This window comes from Mesoplodon densirostris, chromosome 1 (assembly GCF_025265405.1).
Source record: "Mesoplodon densirostris isolate mMesDen1 chromosome 1, mMesDen1 primary haplotype, whole genome shotgun sequence".
In the NCBI taxonomy this organism is placed as follows: domain Eukaryota; kingdom Metazoa; phylum Chordata; class Mammalia; order Artiodactyla; family Ziphiidae; genus Mesoplodon; species Mesoplodon densirostris.
The window spans coordinates 99,031,043-99,049,009 of record NC_082661.1 but is presented as its reverse complement, the minus strand read 5'-3'; positions in this window follow the sequence as shown (position 1 = coordinate 99,049,009).

Here is a 17,967-nt window from a genome sequence, read left to right as displayed (position 1 = left end):
GTCTATTGCTTATCATTTCTCCAGATATCCTGCTCTTGGACCTTCCATTTTTATTCCTTCTGGGTACTGACTTACTACTCATGCCATTTGCCACTGCCCAGGAATCCGTGTAACTCAGGCCGTTTATCCTTCTTTATAACCCAATTGACAAAATGGACTGCTTGAAACTCTGCTGCTGGGAGAGTCTGTCACATCTGTTCTTTAGGACTTTGGTTAAATGAAGCTGTAATGTGGAAACAATCCATTTTCAGCTAATGTCATACAAAGAGCTGAGCCCTTTATGATTCATGCTCAACCTCTTTCCTTCTCTGCCAGTTGGTTATAGTGAACCTTTCATTAGGCCATAGATATGAGTTGAAAAGGTGCATGTGTGTAATCGAGGGAAGTGACACGATAGTCTGCAATACCAGAGAATGCCATTTTTTATTGCTTTATTAATCTACTCAGGTTTGATTTTGTATTATTTGCCTTTTTCTATGGATCACTGTTATACACACCTAACTGACATAATTTCCTCATTGTATTTAACTTGTGTTCTAGCCACAAAGTCACTCTGTGGCTCATGATGAGTCATTCAGGTTCCACTAGGGGCCAGAAGCATAAAAGTATTTTAAAATAATCAAACTATGTGAAAAACTCATTTTCTTATATCTTTTAAATAAATGAAAAAAGAACAGTGACCATGGAGAAAATTTAGGAGATAAGTATACAAACTTCTAAAATAATACAAATAATTACTAGTCCTGCCACCTAAATATAACATCAATTAATCTCCCTTGTAATGGCTTTATACTTCTCTCCAAAACTTTCCTTTATCATCAAATTTAAACACATTGAAAAACTCTTCAATTTAAAGTTTTTCCAGCTGACAATTTTTTAAACATTTTATTTTAATATGTAGTAAATTATACTGAATGATTTTAAATCCAACATTGCAATTGATTTTACCTTTTAATTTTTTTCTAAATTAATTTGGTCTCTTTTTTTTATCTTGTATAAATTTTCCATGACAACTTCTGGAAACTTTATTTGTTCTTATTTTTAAGTAAAATAAGAGCATATTTGAAAAAAAAAAAAGATACTCTCTAATTTTTACTTTCAAATATTATTATCTCTAAGTAATTATGCTTGCTTCACATTTTTTACTAAATTCAAAAAGAATGAATTTAACAGCTAAGCTAAAAGCTGATATTCTACTTTGTCATTTTGAAAAATTGAATCTTGATAGTCTTTCTTTTTAAACTACTTTAGTATAGCATTATTTATTCATTAATCTGTTAATACTGAGTAAGAGAGAAATTAAATTCTCACCTTTTTATGGCTATCTGAATGTATAAGAAATGTTATTAATATAATGTATTTTAGTAATTATTAAATTGGAATTTACTCTGACATAATTATAGGATGAATTTCATATATTTCAAAATATATTATTCTCCAGCTTTTCACTATTTCCAAAAATCCCAATAAAGTTTCATTGTATGTGCTTAACTGAAATAGCATTAAAACTATTTATTCTCACAAGTATACCTTGATTTATTTTTATGTTCTCAATCATACAAAATATTCTATAATTTTTTACTGCATACTTAGAGAGTCATTTGCTTTTTCCTCAAGAGACTAATAAAAATTATTAAATTAGAAAATTTACCTCTGTAATTTTTAAATATGTTTAATTTTACTAAACTAATTGTTCAGTTTTGTTTTCTTGAAGTCAAATGACGCTAAATTATTGATGTTTTATCCATTGAAAAGGGATCTCTCTTTCCTATAAGAATTTAACCTAATGAATACTTAAACTGAGTTTACATAGCAATGATCAGATTAGATTGAAATTGAAGGAGTTATTTAGTCTAATACCCTGGAGGCCAATTTAATATTGGTGTTTCTGTATCTGTTTTACAAGAACCTCCAGACCAATTCAAGATTTAAAATGGATTACAATGTATCTGATTCAGCTTCTTTTCTCTGGAATTTACCTTAAAGGCTTATCATAAAAACTTAAAGCTAATTTAAGAAGACATCTAAACAGGAGGAGTTAAGACAGCAGACTAGGAGGATGCGGCACCTACTCGGCACCTACCCGGCACTGGTGGGGGACCATGGACACCTAAGGAGATGGGAGGAACCCCCAGCGACCTGGTAGGACATGGGGCATGGGGGGACTGAGGGGGGGAAGAGAAGTGGAGGCGGGATGGGACTAGAGCCCCTGAGGGGCAGCTGTGGGAAAGGAAGGGATCTCAAGCCTGAGGGGGAAATTGGGGGACGTTTGGGAGGGCAAAGGATCAAAAGGGAGTGTGGCCAGGTTTCCCCTACCCTCTTGGGCCCCTAGGAGCCTGCTGAGATCCTGGGCCTGATCCTCTGCCCACTGAGGCCCCCTCCAGCCATGCAGGTCCTGAGGGAGTAGGAGGGATGGAAGGGGGAGCAAGAGTAAAGGCCGGATCTATGGGACCGGCACCCCTGAGGGGTGGCTGGGGGAGGGGAGGAGTTCCTACACCCAGTGGGACTCATCCACAGTTAGGGGTCCAGCAGGAATGCCGGAGACCCTGGGAGAGATGTGGGGGGTCATGGAGGAATGGAGGGGAATGTGGCCAGCACTTTCCCTGTCCACTTAGGCACCAGGGAGGCTGTTGGGTACCCGGCGCTAATCCTCTGCCTTCAGAGCCTCCCTCCTGCAGTGCAGAGCCCAAGCCCTGCCCTTACACCCCCACCCAGAGCCCTACCTCTACACTTGGAGACCTCCTCTGAGACCCCTCCAACTACGCTGAGCCTAAACCCCACCCACACACCCTCACCCAGGGCCTTACCTCCAAACTCCAGAACTCCAAGCTCTGGGGGTAGCCCTTTGGAGGTGCTGCCTCTCTGTTTCCAGGCAGGTCCTAAGTAGAGGATCTGCCCCACACTCGCCCTGCCTAGGCCCTGCCCCCAAGGCCTTTTCCTGCATCCTAGGTCCTGAGCCTAGGCCCTGCCCCACACTCAAAGGTCACCCCTCACCCCCACCTAGGTCCTGCCCCACCCTAAACCCTGTCCCTAAGTTCCAACTTCACCTAAACTCCGCTCCCCATAGCCAAGGTTTTGTTTTTATGTTTTATGTTTTATGTTTTTCTTTTTTCCTCTTTTAGATTGGGGTTCTGTTGTACCTTGTTGTTGATTCATTGCTGCCGATGCATTTATATTTTTATTTTTTCTAATAAATCTTTTATTTTTTTAATTTTATTTTATTCTTTACACTTTGTTATTGTTCTGCTCTTTCTGGCTTGTTCCCTTTTTTTTATTTTGTCTTTTTTCTGTTGTGGTTTTGTTTTACTTTATTGCAGTTGTTTCAATTATATTTTTATTTTTCCTAATATATTTTTATCTTTGTATTTTGTTTTTTATTCTTTGTTATTGTACCGCTCCATTTTTCTTTCTTTTTCTTCTTCTTTTTTTTTTTTTTGCCACACCATGTGGCTTGTGGATCTTGGTTCCCAGGCCAGAGGTTGGACCAGAGGTCCTGTGGTGGGACCTCTGAGTCCAAATTGCTGGACTAAGAGAGAACCTCAGACCCCAGGGAATATTAATTGGAGTGAGATCCTCATCTCGGCACCAAGACTGGGCTGTATCCAACTGCCTGAAAATTTCAGTGCTGAACGTCTCAGGCAAAACAACAAGTAAGACAGGAATACAGCCCTACCCATCAAAAAAAAAAAAAAAAGAAGAAAGAAAAAAATGGAATGACAAAAAAATATGTTAGACAAGGGAACAAGGTAAAAACCTACAAGAACAGATAAATGAAGAAGAAATAGACAACCTACCTGAAAAAGAATTCAGAGTAACGATAGTAAAGATGATCCAAAATCTTGGAAATAGAATGGAGAAAATACAAGAAACATTTAACAAGGATCTACAAGAACTAAAGAGCAAGCAAACAGTGATGAACAACACAATAATGGAAATTAAAAACACTCTAGAAGGAATCAATAGCAGAAAAACTGAGGCAGAAGAACGGATAAGTGATCTGGAAGATAAAATAGTGGAAATAATTGCTGCAGAGCAGAATAAAGAATAAAGAAAGAAAAGAACTGAGGACAGTCTCAGAGACCTCCGGGACAATATTAAATGCACCAACATCAAATTATAGGGGTCCCAGAAGAAGAGAAAAAGAAAGTGTCTGAGAAAATATTTGAAGAGATTATAGTCGAAAACTTACCTAATGTAGAAAAGGAAAGAGCCAATCAAGTCCAGGAAGTGCAGAGTTCCATACAGGATAAACCCAAAGAGAAAATGCTGAGACACATATTAATCAAACTATCAAAAATTAAACACAAAGAAAAAAAATAAAAGCAGCAAGGGAAAAGCAGCAAATAACATAAAAGGGAATCCCCATAAGTTAACAGCTGATCATTCACCAGAAACTCTACAAACCAGAAGGGAGTGGCAAGACATATTTAATATGATGAAAGGGAAAAAGCTACAACAAAGATTACTCTACCCAGCAAGGATTTCATTCAGATTCAATAGAGAAATCAAAAGCTTTACAGATAAGCAAAAGCTGTGAGAATTCAGCACCAAAAAACCAGCTTTACAACAAATGCTAAAGGAATTTCTCTAAGTGGGAAACACAAGAGAAGAAAGGGACCCACAAAAACAAACCCAAATCAATTAAGAAAATGGTAATAGGAACATACATATCAATAATCACCTTGAATGTAAATGGATTAAATGCTCCAACCAAAAGACATAGACTGGCTGAATGGATACAAAAACAAGACCCATACATATGCTGTCTACAAGAAACCCACTTCAGACATAGGGACACATAAATATTGAAAGTGAGAGGATGGAAAAAGATATTCCATGCAAATGGAAATCACAAGAAACCTGGAGTAGCAATACTCATATCAGATAAAATAGAATTTAAAATAAAGACAGTTTCAAGAGATAAGGAAGAATAAAAAAAAGGGAGATAAGGAAGGACACTACATAATGATCAAGGAATCAATCCAAGAAGAAAACATAACAATTATAAATATTTATGTACCCAACATAGGAGCACCTCATACATAAGGCAAAGGTTAACAGCCATTTCTCCAAAAGGAGAAATCAACAGTAACACAATAATAGTGGGGGACTTTAACACCTCACTTACACCAATAGACAGATAATCCAGACAGAAGATAAATAAGGAAACACAAGCTTTAAATGACATAATAAACCAGATAGACTTGACATTTCTAGGACATTCCATCCAAAAGCGGAAGAATACACTTGCTTCTCAAGTGCACATGGAATGTTTTCCATAATAGATCACATCTTGTGTCACAAATCAAGCCTCTGAAAATTTAAGAAAATTGAAATCATATTAAGCATCTTTTCCGACCACAGTGCTATGAGATTAGAAATCAATTACAAGAAGAAAACAGTAAGAAACACAAATAAATGGAGGCTAAACAGTGCACTGTTAAATCACCAAGAGATCACTGAATAAATCAAAGAGGAAATCAAAAAATACCTAGATACAAATGAAAATGAAAACATGACAATCCAAAACCTATGGGACTCAGCAAAAGCATTTCTAAGAGGGAAGTTTATAGCAATTCAAGCTCACTTCAAGAAACAAGAAAAGTCCCAAATAAACAACTGAACCTTACACCTAAAGCAACTAGAAAATGAAGAACAAAGAAAACCTGGAGTTAGTAGAAGGAAAGAAATCATAAAGATCAGAGCAGAAATAAATGAACTAGAAACAAAGAAAACAATAGCAAAGATCAACAAAACTAAAAGCTGGTCCTTTGAGAAGATAAACAAAATTGATAAACCTTTAGCCAGACTCATCAAGAAAAAAAGGGAGAGGACTCAAATCAATAAAATTAGACATGAAAAAGGAGAGATTACCACTGACACTGCAGAAATACAAAAGAACATCAGAGACTACTACAAGCAACTCTATGCCAATAAAATGGACACCTTGGAAGAAATGGACAAATTCCTGGAAAAGTACAACCTTCCAAGATTGAACCAGGAAGAATAAACAGACCAATCACAGGTAATGAAATTGAAACTGTAATTTAAAATCTTCTAGCAAACAAAAGTCCAGGACCAGATGGCTTCACAGGTGAATTCTATCAAACATTTAGAGAAAAGTTAACACCGATCCTTCTCAAACTCTTCCAAAAAATTGCAGAGGAAAGAACACTCCCAAACTCGTTCTACAATGTCAACATCACCCTGATATCAAAATCAGACAAAGATATCACAAAAAAGAAAATTATAGCCAAATATCACTGATGAACAAAGATGCAAAAATCCTCAACAAAATGCTAGCAGACTCCAACAACATATTAAAAGGATCATACAACATGATCAAGTGGGATTTATCCCGGGGATGCTAGGATTCTTCAATATACACATATCAATCAATGTGATGCACCATATTAACAAAACTGAGGAATAAAAAACATATGATCATCTCAATAGATGCAGAAAAAACTTTTGACAAAATTCAGCATCATTTATGATAAAAACTCTTCCAAACGTGGGCATAGAGGGAACTTACCCCAACATAATAAAAGCCTTACACAACAAAACCACAGCAAACATCACTCTCAATGGTGAAAAACAGAAAGCATTTCCTCTAAGATCAGGAATAAGACAAGGATGTCCACTCTTGACACTATTATTCAACATAGTATTGGAAGTCTTAGCCACAGCAATCAGAGAAGAAAAAGAAATAAAAGGAATACAAATTTGAAAAGAAGTAAAACTATGATACTATATATAGAAAATCCTAAAGATGCTACCAGAAAACTAATAGAACTAATCAGTGAATTTGGTAAGGTTGCAAGATAAAAAACTGATGCAGAGAAATCTCTTGCATTCCTATACACTAACAATGAAGGATCAGAAATAGAAATTAAGGAAATAATCCCATTAACCACTGCAACAAAAAGAATAAAATACCTAGGAATAAACCTACTTAAGGAGGTAAAAGACCTGTACTCAGAAAACTGTAAGACACTGATGAAAGAAATCAAAGATGACACAAACAGATGGAGAGATATACCATGCTCCTGGATTGGAAGAGTCAATATTGTGAAAATTACTATACTACCCAAAGCAATCTATAGGTTCAATGCAATGCCTATCAAATTACCAATGGCATTTTTCACAGAACTAGAACAAGAAATTATACAATTTGTATGGAAACACAAAAGACCCTGAACAGTCAAAAGCAATCTTAAGAAAAACAGAGCTGGAGAAATCAGGCTCCCTGACTTCAGACTATACTACAAAGCTACAGTAATCAAGGCAATATGTTATTGGCACAAAAACAGAAATGTAGATCAATGGAACAGGATAGAAAGCCCAGAGATAAACCCATGCACATATGGTCACCTTATCTTTCACAAAGGAGGCAAGAATATACAATGGAGAAAAGGCAGCCTCTTCAATAAGTGGTGCTGGGAAAAATGGACAGCTGCATGTAAAAGAAAGCAATTAGAACACACCCTAACATCATACAATAAAAGAAACTCAAAATGGATAAAAGACCTAAATGTAAGGCCAGAAACTATCAAACTCTTAGAGGAAAATATAGGCAGAACACTCTATGACATAAATCACAGCAAGATCTTTTTTACCCCAGCTCCTGGAGTAATGGAAATAAAAACAAAAATAAACAAATGGGACCTAATAAAACTCAAAAGCTTTTGTATAGCAAAGGAAACTGTAAACAAGATGAAAAGACAACCCTCACAATGGGAGAAAATATTTGCAAACAAAGCAACAGACAAAGGATTAATCTCCAAAATATACAAGCAGCTAATGTAGCTCCATATCACAAAAACAAACAACACAATCCAAAAATGGGCAGAAGACCTAAATAGATATTTCTCCAAAGAAGATATACAGATGGCCAACAAATACATGAAAAGATGTTCAACATCACTAATAATTAGAGAAATACAAATCAAAACTACAATGAGGCATCACTTCACACCAGTCAGAATGGCCATCATCAAAAAATCTACAAACAATAAATGCTGGAGAGGGTGTGGAGAAAAGGGAACCCTCTTGCACTGTTGGTGGGAATGTAAATTGATACAGCCGGACTTCCGGGTAAGATGGCGGAAGAGTAAGACGCGGAGATCACCTTCCTCCCCACAGATACACCAGAAATACAGCTACACGTGGAACAACTCCTACAGAACACCTACTGAACGCAGGCAGAAAACCCCAGACCTCCCAAAAGGCAAGAAACTCCCCACATACCTGGGTAGGGCAAAGCAGAGAGATTCCCGCACAGAGGAGCGGTGCCGAGCGGCACTCACCAGCCCGAGAGGCTTCTCTGCTCCCCTGCCGGGGCGGGCGGCGCTGGAGCTGAGGCTCGGGCTTCGGTCAGAGCGCAGCGAGAGGTCTGGGGCTGGCGGCGAGAACTCAGCCTGAAGGGGGCTAATGTCCCACAGCTAGCCGGAAGGGAGTCCGGGAAAACTCTGGAGCTGCCGAAGAGGCAGGAGACTTTTTCTTCCCTCTTGGTTTCCTGGTGCGCGAGGAGAGGGGATTAAGAGCGCCGCGTAAAGGAGCTCCAGAGACGGGCGCGAGTCGCGGCTGAAAGCGCGGAGCCCAGAGACGGGCGTGGGACGCTGGGGCTGCTGCTGCCGCTGCCAAGAAGCCTGTGTGCGAGCGCAGGTCACTGTCCACACCGCCCTTCCGGGAGCCTGTGCAGCCTGCCACTGCCGGGGTCCCGGGATCCAGGGGCGGCTTCCCTGGGAGAACGCACGGCGCGCCTCGGGCTGGTGCAACGTCACGCTGACCTCTGCCGCTGCAGGCTCGCCCCGCACTCCGTGCCCCTCCCTCCCGCCCGGCCTGAGTGAGCCAGAGTCCCCGAAGAGGCTGCTCCTTTAACCCTGTCCTGTCTGAGCGAAGAACAGACGCCCTCCGGCGACCTACACGCAGAGGCGGGGCCAAATCCAAAGCTGAGACCCAGGAGCTGTGAGAACAAAGAAGAGAAAGGGAAACCTCTCCCAGCAGCCTCAGAAGCAGCGGATTAAAGCTCCACAATCAACTTCATGTACCCTGCATCTGTGGAATACATGAATAGACAACAAATCATCCCAAATTGAGGAGCCAGGAGTCAGTGCTGTGCCTCTGAGGTGGGAGAGCGAACTTCAGGACACTGGTCCACAAGAGACCTCCCAGCTCCACATAATATCAAACGGCGAAAATCTTCCAGAGATCTCCATCTCAACACCAGCACCCAGCTTCACTCAACGACCAGCAAGCTACAGTGCTGGACACCCTATGCCAAACAACTAGCAAGACAGGAACACAACGCCACCCATTAGCAAAGAGGCTGCCTCAAATCATAAAAAGTCCGCAAACACCCCAAAACACACCACCAGACGTGGACCTGCCCACCAGAAAGACAAGATCCAGCCTCATCCACCAGAACACAGGCAGTAGTCCCTTCCACCAAGAAGCCTACACAACCCACTAAACCAACCTTAGCCACTGGGGACAGACACCAAAAACAACGGGAACTACGAACCTGCAGCCTGCAAAAAGGAGACCCCAAACACAGTAACATAAGCAAAATGAGAAGAGAGAAAAACACACAGCAGGAGAAGGAGCAAGATAAAAACCCACCAGACCTAACAAATGAAGAGGTAATAGGCAGTCTATCTGAAAAAGAATTCAGAATAATGATGGTAAAGATGATCCAAAATCTTGGAAATAGAATAGACAAAATGCAAGAAACAGTTAACAAGGACCTAGAAGAACTAAAGACGAATCAAGCATCGATTAAAAACACAATAAATGAAATAAAAAATACTCTAGATGGGATCAATAGCAGAATAACTGAGGCAGAAGAACGGATAAGTGAGGTGGAAGATAAAATAGTGGAAATAACTGCTGCACAGCAAAATAAAGAAAAAAGAATGAAAAGAACAGAGGACAGTCTCAGAGACCTCTGGGACAACATTAAACGCACCAACATTCGAATTATAGGGGTTCCAGAAGAAGAAGAGAAAAAGAAAGGGACTGAGAAAATATTTGAAGAGATTATAGTTGAAAACTTCCCTAATATGGGAAAGGAAATAGTTAATCAAGTCCAGGAGGCACAGAGAGTCCCATACAGAATAAATCCAAGGAGAAATACACCAAGACACATATTAATCAAACTGTCAAAAATTAAACACAAAGAAATCATATTAAATGCAGCAAGGCAAAAACAACAAATAGCACACAAGGGAATCCCCATCAGGATAACAGCTGATCTCTCAGCAGAAACTCTACAAGCCAGAAGGGAGTGGCAGGACATACTTAAAGTGATGAAGGAGAAAAACCTGCAACCAAGATTACTCTACCCAGCAAGGATCTCATTCAGATTTGATGGAGAAATTAAAACCTTTACAGACAAGCAAAAGCTGAGAGAGTTCAGCACCACCAAACCAGCTTTACAACAAATGCTAAAGGAACTTCTCTAGGCAAGAAACACAACAGAAGGAAAAGAACTACAATAATGAACCCAAAACAATTAAGAAAATGGGAATAGGAACATACATATCAATAATTACCTTAAATGTAAATGGACTAAATGCTCCCACCAAAAGACACAGACTGGCTGAATGGATACAAAAACAAGACCCATATATATGCTGTCTACAAGAGACCCACTTCAGACCTAGAGACACATACAGACTGAAAGTAAGGGGATGGAAAAAGATATTCCATGCAAATGGAAACCAAAAGAAAGCTGGAGTAGCAATTCTCATATCAGACAAAATAGACTTTAAAATAAAGACTACTAGAAGAGACAAAGAAGGACACTACATAATGATCAAGGGATCAATCCAAGAAGAAGATATAACAATTGTAAATATTTATGCACCAAACATAGGAGCACCTCAATACATAAGGGAAATATTAACAGCCATAAAAGGAGAAATCGACAGTAACACAATCATAGTAGGGGACTTTAACACCCCACTTTCACCAATGGACAGGTCATCCAAAATGAAAATAAATAAGGAAACACAAGCTTTAAATGATACATTAAACAAGATGGACTTAATTGATATTTATAGGACATTCCATCCAAAAACAATAGAATACACATTTTTCTCAAGTGCTCATGGAACATTCTCCAGGATAGATCATATCTTGGGTCACAAATCAAGCCTTGGTAAATTTAAGAAAATTGAAATTGTATCAAGTATCTTTTCCGAACACAATGCTATGAGACTAGATATCAATTACAGGAAAAGAGCTGTAAAACATACAAACACATGGAGGCTAAACAATACACTACTTAATAACGAAGTGATCACTGAAGAAATCAAAGAGGAAATTAAAAAATACCTAGAAACAAATGACAATGGAGACACGACGACCCAAAACCTATGGGATGCAGCAAAAGCAGTTCTAAGAGGGAAGTTTATGGCAATACAATACCACCTTAAGAAACAGGAAATATCTCGAATAAACAACCTAACCTTGCACCTAAAGCAATTAGAGAAAGAAGAACAAAAACATCCCAAAGTTAGCAGAAGGAAAGAAATCATAAAAATCAGATCAGAAATAAATGAAAAAGAAATGAAGGAAACGATAGCAAAGATCAATAAAACTAAAAGCTGGTTCTTTGAGAAGATAAACAAAATTGATAAACCATTAGCCAGACTCATCAAGAAAAAAAGCGAGAAGACTCAAATCAATAGAATTAGAAATGAAAAAGGAGAAGTAACAACTGACACTGCAGAAATACAAAAGATCATGAGAGATTACTATAAGCAACTCTATGCCAATAAAATGGACAACCTGGAAGAAATGGACAAATTCTTAGAAATGCACAACCTGCCAAGACTGAATCAGGAAGAAATAGAAAATATGAACAGACCAATCACAAGCACTGAAATTGAAACTGTGATTAAAAATCTTCCAACAAACAAAAGCCCAGGACCAGATGGCTTCACAGGCGAATTCTATCAAGCATTTAGAGAAGAGCTAACACCTATCCTTCTCAAACTCTTCCAAAATATAGCAGAGGGAGGAACACTCCCAAACTCATTCTACGAGGCCACCATCACCTTGATACCAAAACCAGACAAGGATGTCACAAAGAAAGAAAACTACAGGCCAATATCACTGATGAACATAGATGCAAAAATCCTCAACAAAATACTAACAAACAGAATCCAACAGCACATTAAAAGGATCATACACCATGATCAAGTGGGGTTTATTCCAGGAATGCAAGGAATCTTCAATATACGCAAATCAATCAATGTGATACACCATATTAACAAACTGAAGGAGAAAAACCATATGATCATCTCAATAGATGCAGAGAAAGCTTTTGACAAAATTCAACACCCATTTATGATAAAAACCCTGCAGAAAGTAGGCATAGAGGGAACTTTCCTCAACATAATAAAGGCCATATATGACAAACCCACAGCCAGCATCGTCCTCAATGGTGAAAAACTGAAACCATTTCCACTAAGATCAGGAACAAGACAAGGTTGCCCACTCTCACCACTCTTATTCAACATAGTTTTGGAAGTTTTAGCCACAGCAATCAGAGAAGAAAAGGAAATAAAAGGAATCCAAATCGGAAAAGAAGAAGTAAAGCTGTCACTGTTTGCAGATGACATGATACTATACATAGAGAATCCTAAAGATGCTACCAGAAAACTACTAGAGCTAATCAATGAATTTGGTAAAGTTGCAGGATACAAAATTAATGCACAGAAATCTCTGGCATTCCTATATACTAATGATGAAAAATCTGAAAGTGAAATCAAGGAAACACTCCCATTTACCATTGCAACAAAAAGAATAAAATATCTAGGAATAAACCTACCTAAGGAGACAAAAGACCTGTATGCAGAAAATTATAAGACACTGATGAAAGAAATTAAAGATGATACAAATAGATGGAGAGATGTACCATGTTCTTGGATTGGAAGAATCAACATTGTGAAAATGACTCTACTACCCAAAGCAATCTACAGATTCAATGCAATCCCTATCAAACTACCAATGGCATTTTTCACAGAACTAGAACAAAAAATTTCACAATTTGTATGGAAAAACAAAAGACCCCGAATAGCCAAAGCAATCTTGAGAATGAAAAACGGAGCTGGAGGAATCAGGCTCCCTGACTTCAGACTATACTACAAAGCTACAGTAATCAAGACAGTATGGTACTGGCACAAAAACAGAAAGATAGATCAATGGAACAGGATAGAAAGCCCAGAGATAAACCCACGGAGATATGGTCACCTTATCTTTGATAAAGGAGGCAGGAATGTACAGTGGAGAAAGGACAGTCTCTTCAGTAAGTGGTGCTGGGAAAACTGGATAGGGACATGTAAAAGTATGAGATTAGATCACTCCCTAACACCATACACAAAAATTAGCTCAAAATGGATTAAAGACCTAAATGTAAGGCCAGACACTATCAAACTCCTAGAGGAAAACATAGGCAGAACACTCTATGACATAAATCACAGCAAGATCCTTTTTGACCCACCTCCTATGGAAATGGAAATAAAGACAAAAATAAACACATGGGACCTAATGAAACTTCAAAGCTTTTGCACAGCAAAGGAAACCATAAACAAGACGAAAAGACAACCCTCAGAATGGGAGAAAATATTTGCAAATGAAGCAACTGACAAAGGATTAATCTCCAAAATTTATAAGCAGCTCATGCAGCTCAATAGCAAAAAAACAAACAACCCAATCCAAAAATGGGCAGAAGACCTAAATAGACATTTCTCCACAGAAGATATACAGACTGCCAACAAACACATGAAAGGATGCTCAACATCTTTACTCATTAGAGAAATGCAAATCAAAACTACAATGAGATATCATCTCACACCAGTCAGAATGGCCATCATCAAAAAATCTGGAAACAATAAATGCTGGAGAGGGTGTGGGAAAAAGGGAACACTCTTGCACTGCTGGTGGGAATGTGAATTGGTACAGCCGCTATGGAGAACGGTATGGAGGTTCCTTAAAAAACTACAAATAGAACTACCATATGACCCAGCAATCCCACTACTGGGCATATACCCTGAGAAAACCATAATTCAAAAAGAGACATGTACCAAAATGTTCATAGCAGCCCTATTTACAATAGCCCGGAGATGGAAACAACCTAAGTGTCCATCATCGGATGAATGGATAAAGAAGATGTGGCACATATATACAATGGAATATTACTCAGCCATAAAAAGAAATGAAATGGATCTATTTGTAATGAGGTGGATGGACCTAGAGTCTGTCATACAGAGTGAAGTAAGTCAGAAAGAGAAAGACAAATACTGTATGCTGACACATATATATGGAATTTAAGAAAAAAATGCCATCAAGAACATAGGGGTAAGACAGGAATAAAGACACAGACCTACTAGAGCATGGACTTGAGGATATGGGGAGGGGGAAGGGTAAGCTGTGACAAAGTGAAAGAGTGGCATGGACATATATACACTACCAAATCTAAGGTAGATAGCTAGTGGGAAGCAGCCGCATAGCACAGGGAGATCAGCTCGGTTCTTTGTGACCGCCTGGAGGGGTGGGATAGGGAGGGTGGGAGGGAGACGCAAAAGGGAGGGGATATGGGAACATATGTATATGTATAACTGATTAAATTTGTAAAATAAAAAAAAAAATTTATTGAAAAAAGAAAAAAAAAAAAAAAAAAAACCTTCAGCTCCAGTGTTAAAAGTATACTGCTTTTATCTTCTAATGGGATGAGTTCAGACGGTCCCGAGCAATAATTTTAAACTGTCACATATCCTTCACAGCTAATAAACTGTTCTACAAGATTATGGTTGATTATCCACAAGGTTGTGTAATTTATCCTACAGAGTGTTTTTTCTTCAGTATAATTGATGTCAACAAAATTCAGGAGTCATGATAAATTAATATCAATTTTAAAATGGCAATTTATTATAGGATACAAACCAAAATTTAAAAAGATATATTTCCAGTTTAAATAAAGCAAAAAAATAAAAAAAATAAAAAAAAATAAATTGATACAGCCACTATGGAGAACAGTATGGAACTTCTTTAAAAAACTAAAAATAGAACTACCAGATGACCCAGCAATTCCACGATTGGGCATATACTCTGAGAAATCCATAATTCAAAAAGAGACATGTAGCACAAGATTCATTGCAGCACTATTTACAACAGCCAGGACATGGAACCATCCTAGATGTCCATCAACAGATGAATGGATAAAGAAGTTGTGGCACATGTATACAATGGAATGTTGCTCAGCCATAAAAAGGAAAGAAATTGAGTTGTTTGTAGTGAGGTGGATGGACCTGGAATATGTCATACAGAGTGAAATAAGTCAGAAAGACAAAACAAATACCTACGCTAACACATATATATGGAATTTTAAAAAGTGGTACTGACGAACCTAGTTGCAGGGCAAGAATAAAGAGGCAGATGTAGAGAACAGACATGAGAGCATGGGGGAAAGGGGAAGCTGGGATGAAGTGAGGGCGTAGAATTGACATATATACACTACCAAATATAAAATGGATGGCTAGTGGGAAGCTGCTGCATAGCACAGGGAGATCAGCTCTGTGGTTTGTGACCACCTAGAGGGGTGGGATAGTGAGGATGGGAGGGAGGCTCAAGAGGGAGGGGATATGGGGATATATGTAAACATATAGCTGATTCACTTTGTTGTACAGTAGAAGCTAACACATCATTGTAAAGCTTTTATACTCCAATAAAGATGTGGAAAAAAAGACATCTAAGCAAATAAAAGCATAAATCCACCTTGAATAGTGCAATTTTAACCAATATCAGCTTTGTAAAATTTAAATAATTAGGCATATATTTAAAGAAAATAAAACCTCAGATCACTTAAATTATTACAGCTAGCAATCATTTGTGAAACCACTTTTTAAATATATTCAGATAATCCCTTTTGTTTTTTATTTCTCTCAATTAGACATAGCTTACTTATCTCTTTATTCTTTTCAGAAGAAAACACCCTTGGTGTTTTCTCTTTCACCATTTGAATACTTTGCTTTTGAGAATACAATGTTGAAATAATGGTGGGTTCTCTTTTGTTTACCAAAAGAGTAGGGGAGGACTTAAAGTTTGTGTCGGCAGGCTTATGGAAAAAATTCACATGAAGAGGAATAAGACAATGTCAAAGGCTGAATCATAATTGAGATATTTTCACATAAACACCTAGAAACTTCTGGTCCCTTTTCATTATCTTAGAAAAATTATAACATGTATTGTAAGTTTATCAGGTTTCTCTTTTTTTTCTTTTTTTTCCCCCATTTTTCACGTGGAGTCTTTGGTTAAGCATTTGGTACAGTGAGAATCCATCAGGCTTTATGGATATTTAGACATTAGATTAGATGGATAGTAAAAGATCAGCCAAGATTTACAATACTTCACACTCCTTAAATCTGAATGACCCTAACAGGCAGGTAGATGTGATAATTTGTCCATTTTATATGAGGAAACTGAGGCACAGAGCAGTTTAACTTGATCAAGTTTACACGTCCATTAAATTGGAGATTTGGAATAAAAACTAGGTAGTTTTTCTCCAGACTCCATGTCTTCATCCTAAAAGCCCACACAGCAGATGAAGCTTCTGTTGCTACCTAGTTTTGTGGTTTTTGAAAAGTTACAAACTTTTGCTGTAACTTTCTTTCTGTGTAAATTGTGAATCCTAATGTTTTACCCATCTAATGGCTTATGTCTGTGGATTTTTGAAAACATGTCCATGAAATGGAAGAAAATATAAACAATCCAAGTCTCCTGGCAAGGAGTCTTGCATGAATGGAAAAGAACTGATATGTTCTGCTGTTAGCTGTCTCATCATTCTTATGGCATCATCATTTTATAAGTTATCTTCTGAAAATTAACAGAAAATATTTTTCTAACATAGCTCTACGTTTAGAAGACATTTGTCTGGCTCCAAATTAGGAATGTTGAGTACTTGTAGAGCAAAGAAAGTAACTATATACTCTACTTTCTGATATGGCTTTCTCACCTACAATAGTATTCCTTGCTTGGAAATGCATGTTTTCTGATTAACTTTATTTAATTTAACATGTATTATTTAAAATTAAAAACAATTAAGCTAACTTTATATAAGTTATGCTTACAAATTATGAGAGTTTTGAATCTTTTTTTCTATGAGGACAAGAGTAGAAATAATGTTTTTACTCTCCCCTAAAAAATAAGTAATACAATTCTTTAGATTTTTTTAAATGAATAGGAAGCATTGAGAATGTGTGTTTATGTGACAAAATGATCACAAGATGCAAAGTGATCTGAGCTCTTATGTCAGACTCCCAAGGTATCTTTGGCACTATATCACCATTTATTCTTTGCTTTGTTTCTGTTTTTTTTTTCAGAAAATGAATTATGCATGAGCATAAATAACATAGGTATGTAAAGAAACAGCAGGAATAACTTTGATGACAACTTTTTTGGCATATGTAGCTACCTTCCAAAGCTTCTCTGAGCAGTTTTCAGATAGAAGAAAAAAATAACATCTCAAGTTAAAAAAAGATAAAAAAGAAAAAAGTAAAAAGAATTTCACATAATTATCTCAGGCTAAAACATCTGGGTATGTCCTCTGGTACCTTACTTAAATTCAATAATGAGAGCTTTTTAAAATTAAAGAATCTTTTCCTCTGCTATCCAAATAAAGCCAAGCAGAGAAAATGATGTAGCGCCCATTCTAAGATTAGTTGGCTGCTACAGCAGGGACCAGATATCATCCTCATTCTGACATTCAGGTATCAATGAATCAGCCTAAAGTAGAGGTTAGTAAGATGCTGAAGGAAAGGCTTGTGCCAGAGAGGTTTTCACCATGATAGAATTAAGTCATTGCTTACATATTTCTTAAAATAAAATCTAATACAAATACAAGAATAGTAGAAATAGTTAAAAATAGGTTAAAACGTGTACAACATGTTGTCAGGGTAT